Source organism: Schistocerca americana, chromosome 3 (assembly GCF_021461395.2).
Source record: "Schistocerca americana isolate TAMUIC-IGC-003095 chromosome 3, iqSchAmer2.1, whole genome shotgun sequence".
Lineage (NCBI taxonomy): Eukaryota > Metazoa > Arthropoda > Insecta > Orthoptera > Acrididae > Schistocerca > Schistocerca americana.
This window is the reverse complement of record NC_060121.1, coordinates 156,957,311-156,970,879: the sequence shown is the minus strand read 5'-3', so window position 1 is coordinate 156,970,879 and position 13,569 is coordinate 156,957,311. Positions and strand designations below refer to the sequence as shown.

General features: G+C 43.1%; 1 protein-coding gene and 1 pseudogene across 2 annotated transcripts in view; one reads left to right on the top strand and one right to left on the bottom strand.

Moving 5' to 3' along the window:
* The window catches only part of LOC124605630 (lysophosphatidylcholine acyltransferase), a 691,248-nt gene that overhangs the window by 351,297 nt on the left and 326,382 nt on the right, over positions 1–13,569 (bottom strand). The gene's annotated exons all lie outside the window — the stretch shown is intronic.
* On the top strand, positions 6,582–6,699 carry LOC124607700 (annotated as a pseudogene).

The following is a 13,569-nucleotide window of genomic DNA, read 5'->3' as shown; positions in this document are numbered from 1 at the left end:
CACTCTTCGCTCGTGAAGGATCCATGCCAAGAACACGAGCAAAAATCGTGAGCAGAGTGGTTAAGGCATGTGAAAGTGTCACAAAGGATTGTGAAACTGTAGTGACATGCCTTGAAAGGATGCTAGATTTCACAACAGACGCTACTCACAAAGTTCAATGAACCAGTTGTGTTGGAAGGGGTGAGAATTACAAAGGGTGTTTTACAATTCCTATTATGGGCACCTATGCGCAGTAGAGGAGACTTACTTCTTAGTGTGTAAGGTTTTTAATAAGGAACCCATGTTCAGAGAGTACATTTGGATGTAAAATCAGTTTTGAATTTCCGATCAATTTCTGGTCTCCAGATTCATGGTGCACCCGAAGCTGAGACTGTGGGTTCTGACCTCAGGAGCCTACGCAATGGTCAATGTTTCGAGGACTAGTTGTCAGGTTCTCTTCTACGAGACGAAGGATGTCCTCTCCGAAGTCCTGAGTGTCGAGTGTCCCTGAAGCACCACAGTCAACCCTCCCACATGTGAACGGACCAGGTTGTCCCAGCTGTTTCTGCACGAGATGCGCTCAAGTTCTAAGGCCTCCGATTTTTTTTCTCCGGACAGTAAAGAGATAGAAACATGCGCATTGTTTTAAAATGAGGCCGCGTTCATTGTCAATACGTCCCAGAGACGGCAGCACCGTACGGCAGATGGAGTTTTACCGCCAGCGGCGAGAATGAGAACTGTTTTAAATACTCAAAAAGGCGACGTTTTCCTTACTTGAACAGCGTGCAATCATTCGTTTTCTGAATTTTCGTGGTGTGAAACCAACTGAAATTCATCGACAGTTGAAGGAGACATGTGGTGATGGAGTTATGGATGTGTCGAAAGTGTGTTCGTGTGTGCGACAGTTGAATGAAGGCAGAACATCGTGTGACAACAAACTGAAACAACCTCGGGCTCACACAAGCCGGTCTGACGACATGATCGAGAAAGTGGAGAGAATTGTTTTGGGGGAACGCTTTTCGTCGGTTGTGACAATGGATGAGACGTGGATGCCATTTTTCAATCCAGAAACAAAGCGCCAGTCAGCTCAATGGAAGCACACAGATTCACCGCCACCAAAAAAGTTTCGGTTAACCGCCAGTGCTGAAAAAATGGTGTCCATGTTATGGGACAGCGAGGGCGTAATCCTTACCCATTGCGTTCCAAAGGGTACTACGTAACAGGTGCATCCTACGAAAATGTTTTGAAGAACAAATTCCTTCCTGCACTGCAACAAAAACGTACGGGAAGGGCTGCGCGTGTGCTGTTTCACCAAGACAACGCACCCGCACATCGAGCTAACGTTACGCAACAGTTTCTTCGTGATAACAACTTTGAAGTGATTCCTCATGCTCCCTACTCACCTGACCTGGCCCCTAGTGACTTTTGGCTTTTTCCGACAATGAAAGACACTTTCCGTGGCCGCACATTCACCAGCCGTGCTGCTATTGCCTCAGCGGTTTTCCAGTGGTCAAAACAGACTCCTAAAGAACCCTTCGCCGCTGCCATGGAATTGTGAAAAATGTGTACGTATGCAGGGCGATTACCTCGAGAAGTAATGCCAGTTTTATCGATTTCGGGTGAGTAGTTAATTAGAAAAAAAATCGGAGGCCTTAGAACTTGAATGCACCTCGTAGTAGGATAAAAATGGTATGTTGTGTCGTAACTATAACAAGGACTGATGACGGCGCCCTCTTCTCAATTTGTGCATACCATATGCGAGATATCTGAGAGTGATCCGACCTTCTAGCTTAGTTTACATGGGAATGGTACGTTTTCGAACAGGGGTCATGTATCGAAACTGTCTACTAAGTTCCCACTACAAGCATTTAAAGAACTGTAAAACACCTAGTATAATATATATTAATACGTTCCCAAAAGATTCGCTTACAGTCTTTCCACTAAACCCATTTACAAGACGACTAATGAGCATCGGTTGCAGCCTTTGGAACAGTCACATCCAGAGGTATCAGTCTAACAGTAGATGAAGTGAGTTGACGTCAGTTATGGCTGAGTGTGTGTGTGTGTGTGTGTAGTTTTGTTGTGCGATTTTGTATTGCCATTGTAACCTGAAGATGAGGTTTGTGCGTCGCAGCGTCTCGTTTTATTTAAACCAACAAAAATTGGCGGTCTCTGGAGAAAAATTTTAAGAAATAATCAATCTTTGAATTAGGAAACCCTGTTCCTGCTTTGTTGCCTAATTCTTAAAGTACTAGGCACCCTTCCCTTCCTCCCCCCGCCCGCCCCCTCTCTCTCTCTCTCTCTCTCTCTCTCTCTCTCTCTCTCTCTCCCCCCTCTCCCTCTCCCCCCCCCCCCCCCACAGACACACAAATTTACAGGTAATAAATACAGGATGGGGCAAATAAAAGTGGCCCAGAGAACAATTGGCTCTGAGCACTATGGGACTAAACTTCTAAGGTCATTAGTCCCCTAGAACTTAGAACTACTTAAACCTAACTAACCTAAGGACATCACACACATCCATGCCGGAGGCAGGATTCGAACCTGCGACCGTAGCGGTCGCGCGGTTTCAGACTGTAGCGCCTTTAACCGCTTGGCCACCCCGGCCGGCAGAGAACAATTTCCAGGGTACACAGAAACACAGTAGAGGAAAGGAAATACAGTACTAACCTGACTATAGCAAATGCTGGAAGTGACTACCATTCATCTCTTGGAACTTTTGGGCCCTGGTCAACAAGTTGCTGAAGTCGGATCGAAGCTGGACAGCTGTAATTGCTGCAGTCTCATCCGAAATGTTCTGCTGCATTTCTTGAAGACTATGAGGGTTGTTGCGATGTACCTTAGACTTGAGGGCTCACCACAAAAAGTAATCGCACTCTGATAGATCCGGCGGCCAGACTCACTTCTGGTAACAGCTCTGTCGGCCGTGAAGGTCGTATAAATGTGCTCCAAGGTTCGGCCGGCTGTATGGACAGTTTCTCCATCCTGTTGGGAGTAACTGTAGGTCTTTCCTCCTCCCTTAACGCTGCCACAAATAGTTTGATGATGCTGGCAATGTAACACGCCGAAATCAGCGTCTGAGTAAAGAAGATGGGGAAAAAAGATGCGGCGTGCAGACACTGCACATCACACCGCAACCCTCTGATCGCACAGTGGTGTTTCGTGGAAGCTACGCGGCTTCTCCGCTGCCCAGAACTTGTGACTTTGTGAAACCAGGCTTCATCAGACATAAACAACAGATCCATGTCCAAGCCATTTATTGTGATTTCAGTGAACAGACACAAAACTGGGGGCGCAGAGGAGCATCTGCTGGTTTTAATGCATGTACAACTTGGTAGGGATGCATTAGCAGGTGCCGGCGGAGTATTCGTCAGCACGATCAACGTGATATGCAGATCTCTTGCAACAGGCGTCGGGTTGATTTGGTAGGACACTGAAGCATTTTCTGGTGAACTGTGGCCACATTTTCTGGTGTGCGGGCACGTTTCGGGGTTTTTTTTTTTTTTTCGAACCCGATCTTGTCTGATGCCATTTTCGGACTAAGCGTTCCATGGCACCCTTTGCTGGCACTTTGACACCACTGAACTTCTCAGGGAACAAGTGACCACACCGTTTCCCCGACTTAGTTGTCACGTAATTTTCCACAACCAACACCCGCCGCTCCACTATGAGTACCATCGTCCCTTTTCCACTGCTCCACTAACATTGACACAACCCGAATTCCACTCTGAACCGGCGAAGATCTCGTGCCGGGCGTGCAAGTAGTGTGTGTATCACAAGTTGTGATTATATGCATACATTCACGACCAATCGTATGCACTGGTCAGGATCACTTATTTCTCCTACCCTGTATGAAAAGCGTTTCTCTCGAATCAAATAATTGGCATTAATAACTTCCTGGTCACTCCAGCACTATTTCTTTCCATTAACTTGAAAGGTCTCTGTTTGATTCCTTTCATGTTAATTTCTTAAATCTGTTGTCATTTACGGCATTACTTCCTCTTCTAAATTTACTGTGGTGTTTCTGACTATCTGGGAGGAGACTGAGCAGTGGAACGTGTTACTTTTACACATAAATAAGAACGATCTGTCACACCACTACACTTTAAAACACAGCTTATATGTATTTCATGTCACACACTCTCATATGAACCTACATGCGTTTTTTTTTTTTTGTATATTGTATATGATAAGATACTGTCATCCCCCTTCCCTTCTGTGTGAAAGTAAGAATGAGCAAATGTATTTCTAGTTCCATGCTTGATGGTAGGGGACAAGCCTGTCTACTAGAGAACAAGAATATCTTCCAGTAGTTGCTTTGTCACTACTTTGTGAGCAAAGTGGAATGACGTGTTGATGATCCGTAACTCTAACTAAGATCATCAATCTAAAATGCGAACGTGCGTGAGATAACGTCTCGTCTTGACAATATTTTTCAATACAGCAACTTTTCTTTATGTTCAACCCACGTGCCGGCCGGAGTGGCCGATCGGTTAAAGGCGCTACAGTCTGGAACCGCATGGCCGCTACGGTCGCAGGTTCGAATCCTGCCTCGGGCATGGATGTGTGTGATGTCCTTAGGTTAGTTAGGTTTAAGTAGTTCTAAGTTCTAGGGGACTTATGACCACAGCAGTTGAGTTCCATAGTGCTCAGAGCCATTTGAACCAATCAACCCACGTGGGTGTACTTTGTGAGACCAGTACCACGTGCTTATACAATTGTTTGACCTATCAGGTTAATAGTCAGACGATATTAACCAGTTCGAGGTTTTTCTTTTGTAAATTGCGTTTCGATGTAATTTATTTTAATTATCAAAATTATTGTGGAGTTACACTCTTTGTGTAAACCAAGTTGACCACGTGAAGCATATGGTGTAATCATCAAAGTAGCCCTCAGCTATTCTTTTCGGGAAGATTTCACAGAGTGTTAGTATGAATTTAGTATACCAGTGTGTGGTAATTTCATGACGGACAGGATTGCGCTACGAACGTAACTTCTTTGCGTGAAAATTGAATCGGTTGGTTGTAGTTAATTTCATCTAGCATATGTTTCAACGTTCTTCGTGTGTTATTTTATAAATGCAGTGTTGTATGCAGTCTCCGAATCTTGGCTCCATATTTGATGTGTTCCGTAAGATCACAAACTCACATTTTCACAATCCTAAATAAGACACCAGTTTAGTTATGAATCAAGTTTGATATGCTGAAATTTTAACGGAACAATGATCAATGTTAAAATAAATGTCCTAATATAAACTGACTCATTTCTTTTTATTTAAATTCTCTCTCTCTCTCTCTCTCTCTCTCTCTCTCTATATATATATATATATATATATATATATATATATATATATATATATTCGGTTGACGTAAGATGACTATTAAAAGATTATAATTAATGTTTGTCTGGTTGGGAATTTGGTAAGCTAGACTGGACACCTGGTGAAACAGTTGCTCAGTAATGCAAGGTCAACTTCCCCAGATAGTTCACAGCTTTTAACCCGCTTTTATTGTCTTGAATATCAGCATCGCTTTCAGAACCCCTTAATGCATCAACGTTACAAACTCCCCTAGAAACACTTCATTCATCAACATTTCAAAAAGTAAGCAGCAAACTGCGAAACCGATCACGGATGATATCTGGTAGAGCAAAAAACGACTGTGGGAGCTGGAGTAAGGCAGCCAGACTGCACTCCTGAATCGATATCTGAGTGTTTACATACTGTCAGAAACTGAACAGGCAAATTTGCTTACGGAAGATCAGATGTGTTAAGCCTTGTAAACGCTGTGAATTAAAAGTTTTCGACAGACAGTATATTGTAAACAACTGCGGGAAGCGGCTGCCTGAAAACGTTGACTAGCCAGCAGAGACGCAGTGTACTAAAATTAAAGAGCGTGATGCAGCTGATGACGTGACTTTAGTGGCACCCTGTAGCTCTGGGACACCCTCGGGAGGGGGCGGCAGACACCCCTACTCAGTCAGCACGGCAGCTGTCCCACTCGCCACCCCATATCATCTGCCGACAGGCGCCTGTTGAAGAGAGATCGCCTCTCTTCTAGCTCACAACACTCGTCATAAGGACATTTGAGTGGCGCATTTGAAACAGCTATTAGCTAAAGAAGAATCGGCTAAACACTCTGATCCAGACGTAACTTCCTTCCTTTCTTTTCGGCCACCCATTTCATAATCTGTAAATGAATCGACTGTCATAGCTACTTCCAGACACGCACATGACGACGAAAAAAAGAAAAGAGTAGTAACCTCACTGCAAAAAAGATTTTGCGATGCCACGTCCACATGCTGAGTGTTAATCTTGGACAAGGTCGTCTGGAGTAAAATAGTTACGGAAAGAACATTCAAGCCAGCCCTGGAAATCAGATGGATTGATCGAGGAAGGAATCACAACGTCCTGCGGTAAGTCAACGGGTAAATGCATAGTACAACAACATAATGAATCGAAGTGATTCCGATTTCAGTCGCCGAGAAACATTTCATCAGCACATTAACATTTTACATACAACCAGTCCTTTAACGATGATCTCGACCGTCGTACACTAAGCTGAAAGGATCGCTTAAATAATGACGGCTTGACCTTACTTATGAGCAACGGCCTTGCCGCAGTGGTTACACCGGTTCCCGTGAGATCACCGAAGTTAAGCGCTGTCGGGCGTGGTCGGCACTTGGATGGGTGACCATCCAGGCCGCCATGCACTGTTGCCATTTTTCGGGGTGCACTCAGCCTCGTGATGCCAATTGAGGAGCTACTCGACCGAATAGTAGGTCAAAGAAAACCACCTTAACGACCGGGAGAGCGGTGTGCTGACCACACGCCCCTCCTATCAGCATCCTCAGCTGAGGATGACACGGCGGTCGGATGGTCCCAATAGGAATTTTCTGAATCTTAATTCCACAGTATTTCTTTCCAGGTACCGAATCATATGTACCGAATTTAACTGAAATCGACCTCTGGCTGAAACACTCCCGATTAATATGACGTCGATTGTTGTTAACCGAAACAGCTGCCTAACTTTAATTTTGATGTTACCGTGTCGTAACAGATAAGCGCTAATCGCGTTTAGCTGCTTCGGGAGTCGTTTCTAATCAGAGTGCGACAGCCCAACTGTTCACACAATCATAAACGGTTCTCCAATAACCAATGCCAGGATGTTGCACACTGTCTGATTTACATATTCTCACTAAAAATAATTTTGAGGCAGACACTACTTCCGCCCCACATTTCATGTTACGATCAATCTGATCACAGGTCAGAACTTCTTGTATCACGTCACACGCTTTAACAATGGTTACCACACAGAGTCCTCACTGCAATCCGAAATTTGGCCAGCGCGGTTGATGCGAACGCGAATATCCGGGACACTGATCTTTATAAATTGGAATCACTCAACAAAGGAAAGTCCACTGGACCTGACGGGATACCAATTCGATTCTACACAGAGTACGCGAAAGAACTTGCCCCCCTTCTAACAGCCGTGTACCGCAAGTGTCTAGAGGAACGGAACGTTCCAAATGATTGGAAAAGAGCACAGATAGTCCCAGTCTTCAAGAAGGGTCGTCGAGCAGATGCGCAAAACTACAGACCTATATCTCTGACGTCGATCTGTTGTAGAATTTTAGAACATGTTTTTTGCTCGAGTATCATGTCGTTTTTGGAAACCCAGAATCTACTCTGTAGGAATCAACATGGATTCCGGAAACAGCGATCGTGTGAGACCCAACTCGCTTTATTTGTTCATGAGACCCAGAAAATATTAGATACAGGGTCCCAGGTAGATGCTATTTTTCTTGACTTCCGGAAGGCGTTCGATACAGTTCCGCACTGTCGCCTGATAAACAAAGTAAGAGCCTACGGAGTATCAGACCAGCTGTGTGGCTGGATTGAAGAGTTTTTAGCAAACAGAACACAGCATGTTGTTATCAATGGAGAGACGTCTACAGACGTTAAAATAACCTCTGGCGTGCCACAGGGGAGTGTTATGGGACCATTGATTTTCACAATATACATAAATGACCTAGTAGATAGTGTCGGAAGTGCCATGCGGCTTTTCGCGGATGATGCTGTAGTATACAGAGAAGTTGCAGCATTAGAAAATTGCAGCGAAATGCACGAAGATCTTCAGCGGATAGGCACTTGGTGCAGGGAGTGGCAACTGAACCTTAACATCGACAAATGTAATGTATTGCGAATACATAGAAAGAAGGATCCTTTATTGTATGATTATATGATAGCAGAACAAACACTGGTAGCAGTTATTTCTGTAAAAAATCAGGGAGTATGCTTACGGAACGATTTGAAGTGGAATGATCATATCAAATTAACTGTTGGTAAGGCGAGTGCCAGGTTGAGATTCATTGGGAGAGTCCTTAGAAAATGTAGTCCATCAACAAAGGGGGTGGCTTAAACACTCGTTCGACCTATACTTGAGTATTGCTCATCAGTGTGGGATCCGTACCAGGTCGGGTTGACAGAGGAGATAGAGAAGATCCAAAGAAGAGCGGCGCGTTTCGTCACAGGTTTATTTGGTAAGCGTGGTAGCGTTACGGAGATGTTTAGCAAACTCGAGTGGCAGACTCTGCAAGAGAGGCGCTCTGCATCGCGGTGTAGCTTGCTGTCCAGGTTTTGAGAGGGTGCGTTTCTGGATGAGGTATCGAATATATTGCTTCCCCCTACTTATACCTCCCGAGGAGATCACGAATGTAAAATTAGAGAGATTAGAGCGCGCACGGAGGCTTCCAGACAGTCGTTCTTCCCGCGAACCAACTGGAACAGGAAATGGAGGTAATGACAGTGGCACGTGAAGTGCCCTCCGCCACACACCGTTGGGTGGCTTGCGGAGTATAAATGTAGAATGTAGATGTAGATGTATAAAGCACTTGTCAGGTGTATCGTATGACACGAATCAGTAATGCTTTGCCGAGGGTCAACCCACGGCGGTGGGAACTCCACAATTCTTAACTCTCCTGACACTTCACTTACTTGGCGCTAGCGCCACCTGACAATCTATTTTGTCTAATATCGACCTGTGTGAGCCGGCCGGAGTGGCCGAGCGGTTCTAGGCGCTACAGTCTGGAACCGTGCGACTGTCACGGTCGCAGGTTCGAATCCTGCCTCGGGCATGGATGTGTGTGTGATGTCCTTAGGTCAGTTAGATTTAAGTAGTTCTAAGTTCTAGGGGACTGATGACCTCAGCAGTTTAGTCCCATAGTGCTCAGAGCCATTTGAACCATTTTTGACCTGTGTGAGGCAAAAAATGTGTTAATTGTTGGGTAATGGATCGCGGACCCCTTACAGAGCTTAGGAAGAGCTTTTCACCCGTGGCTTTACCCGCATACGCACATATCGCACTTACTTCACATAATTTCAATACATTTCACACATATTTGTACACACTTATGACCTTCGTCCGTGTCGAAATTCGCCTCGAAGTTTCCTTTTCATGCAGCTCAACATCTCCCGAACTATATGTCGTAGTAGTCCACCGCAATATTATTGCACCTGGGAGCGCTTCGGTCGGTTTATCGTAAGTCGTTATCGTGATATTTCACGAGGACACGTAGAAACGCCTGATGGTATATTCGTAACTGATCTGAAACCATGTATAGTGCGATGCGTTCTCCTTAACCATCACTGTACTTGTCTGTATTAACGTAACCGCATGTTTCTGATAACAGTCACGGGAGGCGAAGTGCAATAATATCGTGGTTACGTAGTACAGGTTTGTAGGTTCATTCATATGTGGATACTTTGTGCGAAGTATGTGGCGAATCGATTTAGAAGCAAAGAATAAATCGTTAATTTTATCCATAGTGGATGCTGTTGAACTCCGCGAATGTTCCTTTATAGGGTTTATAAAAATTTTTCTGCTGCCCGTCACAATTAAAGGTTATTTACGTGTCACACGACCAGTGCTAGCGATCACTGTATAAATACAAAAAAATTATTTGGTGGTGACTAAATAGATGAAAGAGGAACAATTGTAAGTGGGAAGGCGGCATTTGTCGAAAACATATCTGTACTTTCATAAAGATGAAGCATTATTATAATTACGCTGTGGTGGCAGTTTTTCCACTTAGTTGCACACTTATCATTTTCACGTCAATATTTCAGTTTTATAAAGTTTAGCTGCATATTTCACTATTGCGAAGCGCACTTGTGAAATACACTGTGTTTACATACAAACATGTAGGCTATGGTCATAGAACTTCGACGTAGGAAGCTTTAGAGATGTTGCTCATACAGAAACATGTAGGTTATGGTCAAAGAACCTAGGCATAGGAAGTGCACGGATATAAACTTCAAGGATATAAACTTAAAAAGCTATTATAAACTGTGAAGTTTTTTTGATCCACATTACGAAATTATTTTGATCCACATTTTCGTCGTAGAACTTAGCTCTAGGAAGTACAATGATATTGTGCATCTTCATGTTTTCGCGGCGCAAAGACTGTTCCATAAAATTTCGGGCATTCAGCAGCATAAATTCAGCTTCTTCTAACATTTCGGCTGAATACCATCCTGACATCTTCAGAGTGAACCTAGGCGACTAACGCTCCATCACTTCCTCCGTCCTTTTAAATCCGAGGACCGAACCACTGAGCATGCAGCCAAACATACCCAAGGCGCCAGAGACTTTGATAGACGGCTAAGAGGTGTAACATATGCATGGAAAGTAAATTTATGGCTGTGCAGTCGATCCACACGGTGATATTACAAACCCCAGATCCCCTGTGAGTGCGGCCGTTCATACATCTGACAGACGACACGTACTGTCCAGCAGAGATGCACAGAGCACCGCAGGTGCACCCGGCTCTTACAACCTAACAAATCTGCGGTGGCAGAGCACTGTATTGACACTAGTCACTCTATGGTGTACGATAACATCGAAATTTTAGCCTCGACTTCATCTTTCTGGGTCTCAGTATTGAAAGAAGCAATTGAAATCCGGTTGGCGACGAATTTAATTAATAGAGATATCGGCTTCAGCTTGGAAAAATCATGGGATCCGACAATTTCTCGAATGAGATCACAAAGACGCCTATCAACGTCTCTGGCGCCTTGCGTATCTTTGACCGCATACTCAGTGGTTCGGTCCTCGAGTTTATAAGGACGGAGCAAGTGCTGGAGCGGCGGTCACCTCGGCTAACTCTGCAGATGGCTGGACGGTATTCAGCCGAAATATGAAAAGAAGAAGAAGAAGAAGAAGAAGAAGAAGCAGAATTTATGCGGCTGCACGCCCAAAATTTTATGGAACAGTACAATGATGATGTACACATGAAATTATTCAAAACCTATTACAATTTACGAAAATGACAGTTAAAGCTTGTGTTAACAATACGACTTTTACAAATTACAATAATGACACTAACTCTTGTATGATTTCTACATTGGACTTCCATAGAATATTACTTTGTTATTATATCAGAGGATAATGAGTTTTTGAATATTTCATGAAATACGTGGAGATAAGATTTGTTTGCAAGCTCCATTTGTTCGTTGGGAATAAGGTATGGTGAGTTAGAGCTGTGGATGTAAATTTCTAGCTCCTCGAGCAGATTCATTTTCTTTCCTTTGTTGACAGTGTGTAGTATTTGTAGATTGTCTGTAATGGCTGTGGCTGAGTGACCATGGTCTTTTAGATACGTTGCTAAGGTGGATTTATCAAAGTTATTTATCCGAAAGGCCTCCATATGCTCACGGTATCTTATAGTGAAACTCCTTCCAGTTTGGCCTATGTGGAACTGTGGGCAATCGTCACATAAAAGTTTGTAAATACCTGATTTGTGGTGGCATTGGTTATTTGTCGACGATGTGCTGTTGTAGCTTGTTGTTAGTGCTGCAAGAAATTTAAATACCAGTTTTCCGAAAGACGTTGGCAATTTGGTATGAAATTTTACCAGAAAGGGTATGCAGGCAAATGTGTTTTTAGCTTCTCGTGAATCTCACTTAGGATGTGTGCATTGTTTTTTTTTATTTTGTTGGTAAGTTTATCACATTTGGGTTGTATCCGTTTCTACATGCAGTTGCTTTGATAATGTTAATTTCTTTTTGTTCATCATGGGGGCTGAGAGGGATTTTATATATACGGTTAAGAGTGGATCTGAGGAGTGCCATTTTGTGTTGTACTGGATGACATGAGGAGTTGTCAATGACATCACTAATGGTGGAGGCGTGTTTGTTGTTTACATGAGATGTTGTAAGGTCAAGAAAACTAATGCCTTTATCTACTTGATGTTCTACAGTGATGATGATGATGATGATGATGATGATGATGATGATGTGCAGGCCGCTGAGACCTTTAGCTAGTTTCTAAACCTCCCCAGTTGTACCACTGTACAAGATAATAGTATCATTTACATACCTTTTGTTCGCTTGAAAATTAATATACTACAATCTGACGTGAGAAATTTATTTTGTATGTGGTTAATGTAAATATCGGCAAGTACTCCTACCAAACTACTGCCCAGTGAAAGACCATCTTCTTCTTTATAAATTTTGGTGTTAAAAGCAAAATAACTGTGTGATAGGACTAGTTCCAGCCTTGGACAACTTTGTGTGTTTTAATAGGTTGCTTTTAATTATCTGAAAAGTGTCTTGTATAGTAATGTTGGCGTAAAGGTTTACAATGAAACACATTTGGCACCCTCTCGTACTAGTAAGTCTTTCATATGTTCAAAAAATTCATAGCTATTCTTAATTGAAAAATTCTTTTCATAGGTATGAAAGTTACTGAGAATCTCTCCAAGTTTCTTGCTGATAAAATATGCTGGACTGTTTCTTGAGTTGACTATGGGGCTATAGGACAATTTTCCTTACGAATCTTTGGTTGTGAAGGTAGTTTTGGTGCTGATGGGTTCATGACAAGGGATTTTAGATCATCAGAGTCAGGTAACAGTAAGTCAGAAGATTTCGGTAGTTTCTTAAGCTGGGCATGAATTTTGGGTGGGGGGTCATTGTGTATTTCATGTATGATGTTATTCTGGAAAAAATCTAGAGTTTTGTTGACATATTCAGATTCATACATAACAATAGCTGAGTTCTAAATGGTTCAAATGGCTCTGAGCACTATGGGACTTAACGTCTCAGGTCATCAGTCCCCTAGAACTTAGAACTACTTAAACCTAACTAACCTAAGGACATCACACCCATCCATGCCCGAAGCAGGATTCGAACCTGCGACCGTAGCAGTCGCGCGGTTTCAGACTGAAGCGCCTAGAACCTCACGGCCACCACGGCCGGCATAGCTGAGTTCTCCATGTCAGATTTGACTACCAAAGCTCTGTTTTCAGACAGTTTTCTATTAACTATCTAATACAGTTTGGAGTCACAGTAATTTGAATTTGTAAGTATTCTTAACTTGCAGCCCAATACTAACCGTTTCATTATTATTTATTTTAGCTGAGTCACATGCCATTTTAGAGCAGATTAATTATTTGATATTGTTGTCAGTGAGTATTGCTGGGATATTATGTCTGAGACACTTCTCAAGTAATTCAGTTTCATTTCTATCAAATGTGATGGTGGTTGAATTAATCAGACTACCGTAAAACCTATGTTCTGATGTGAAAGGAGAT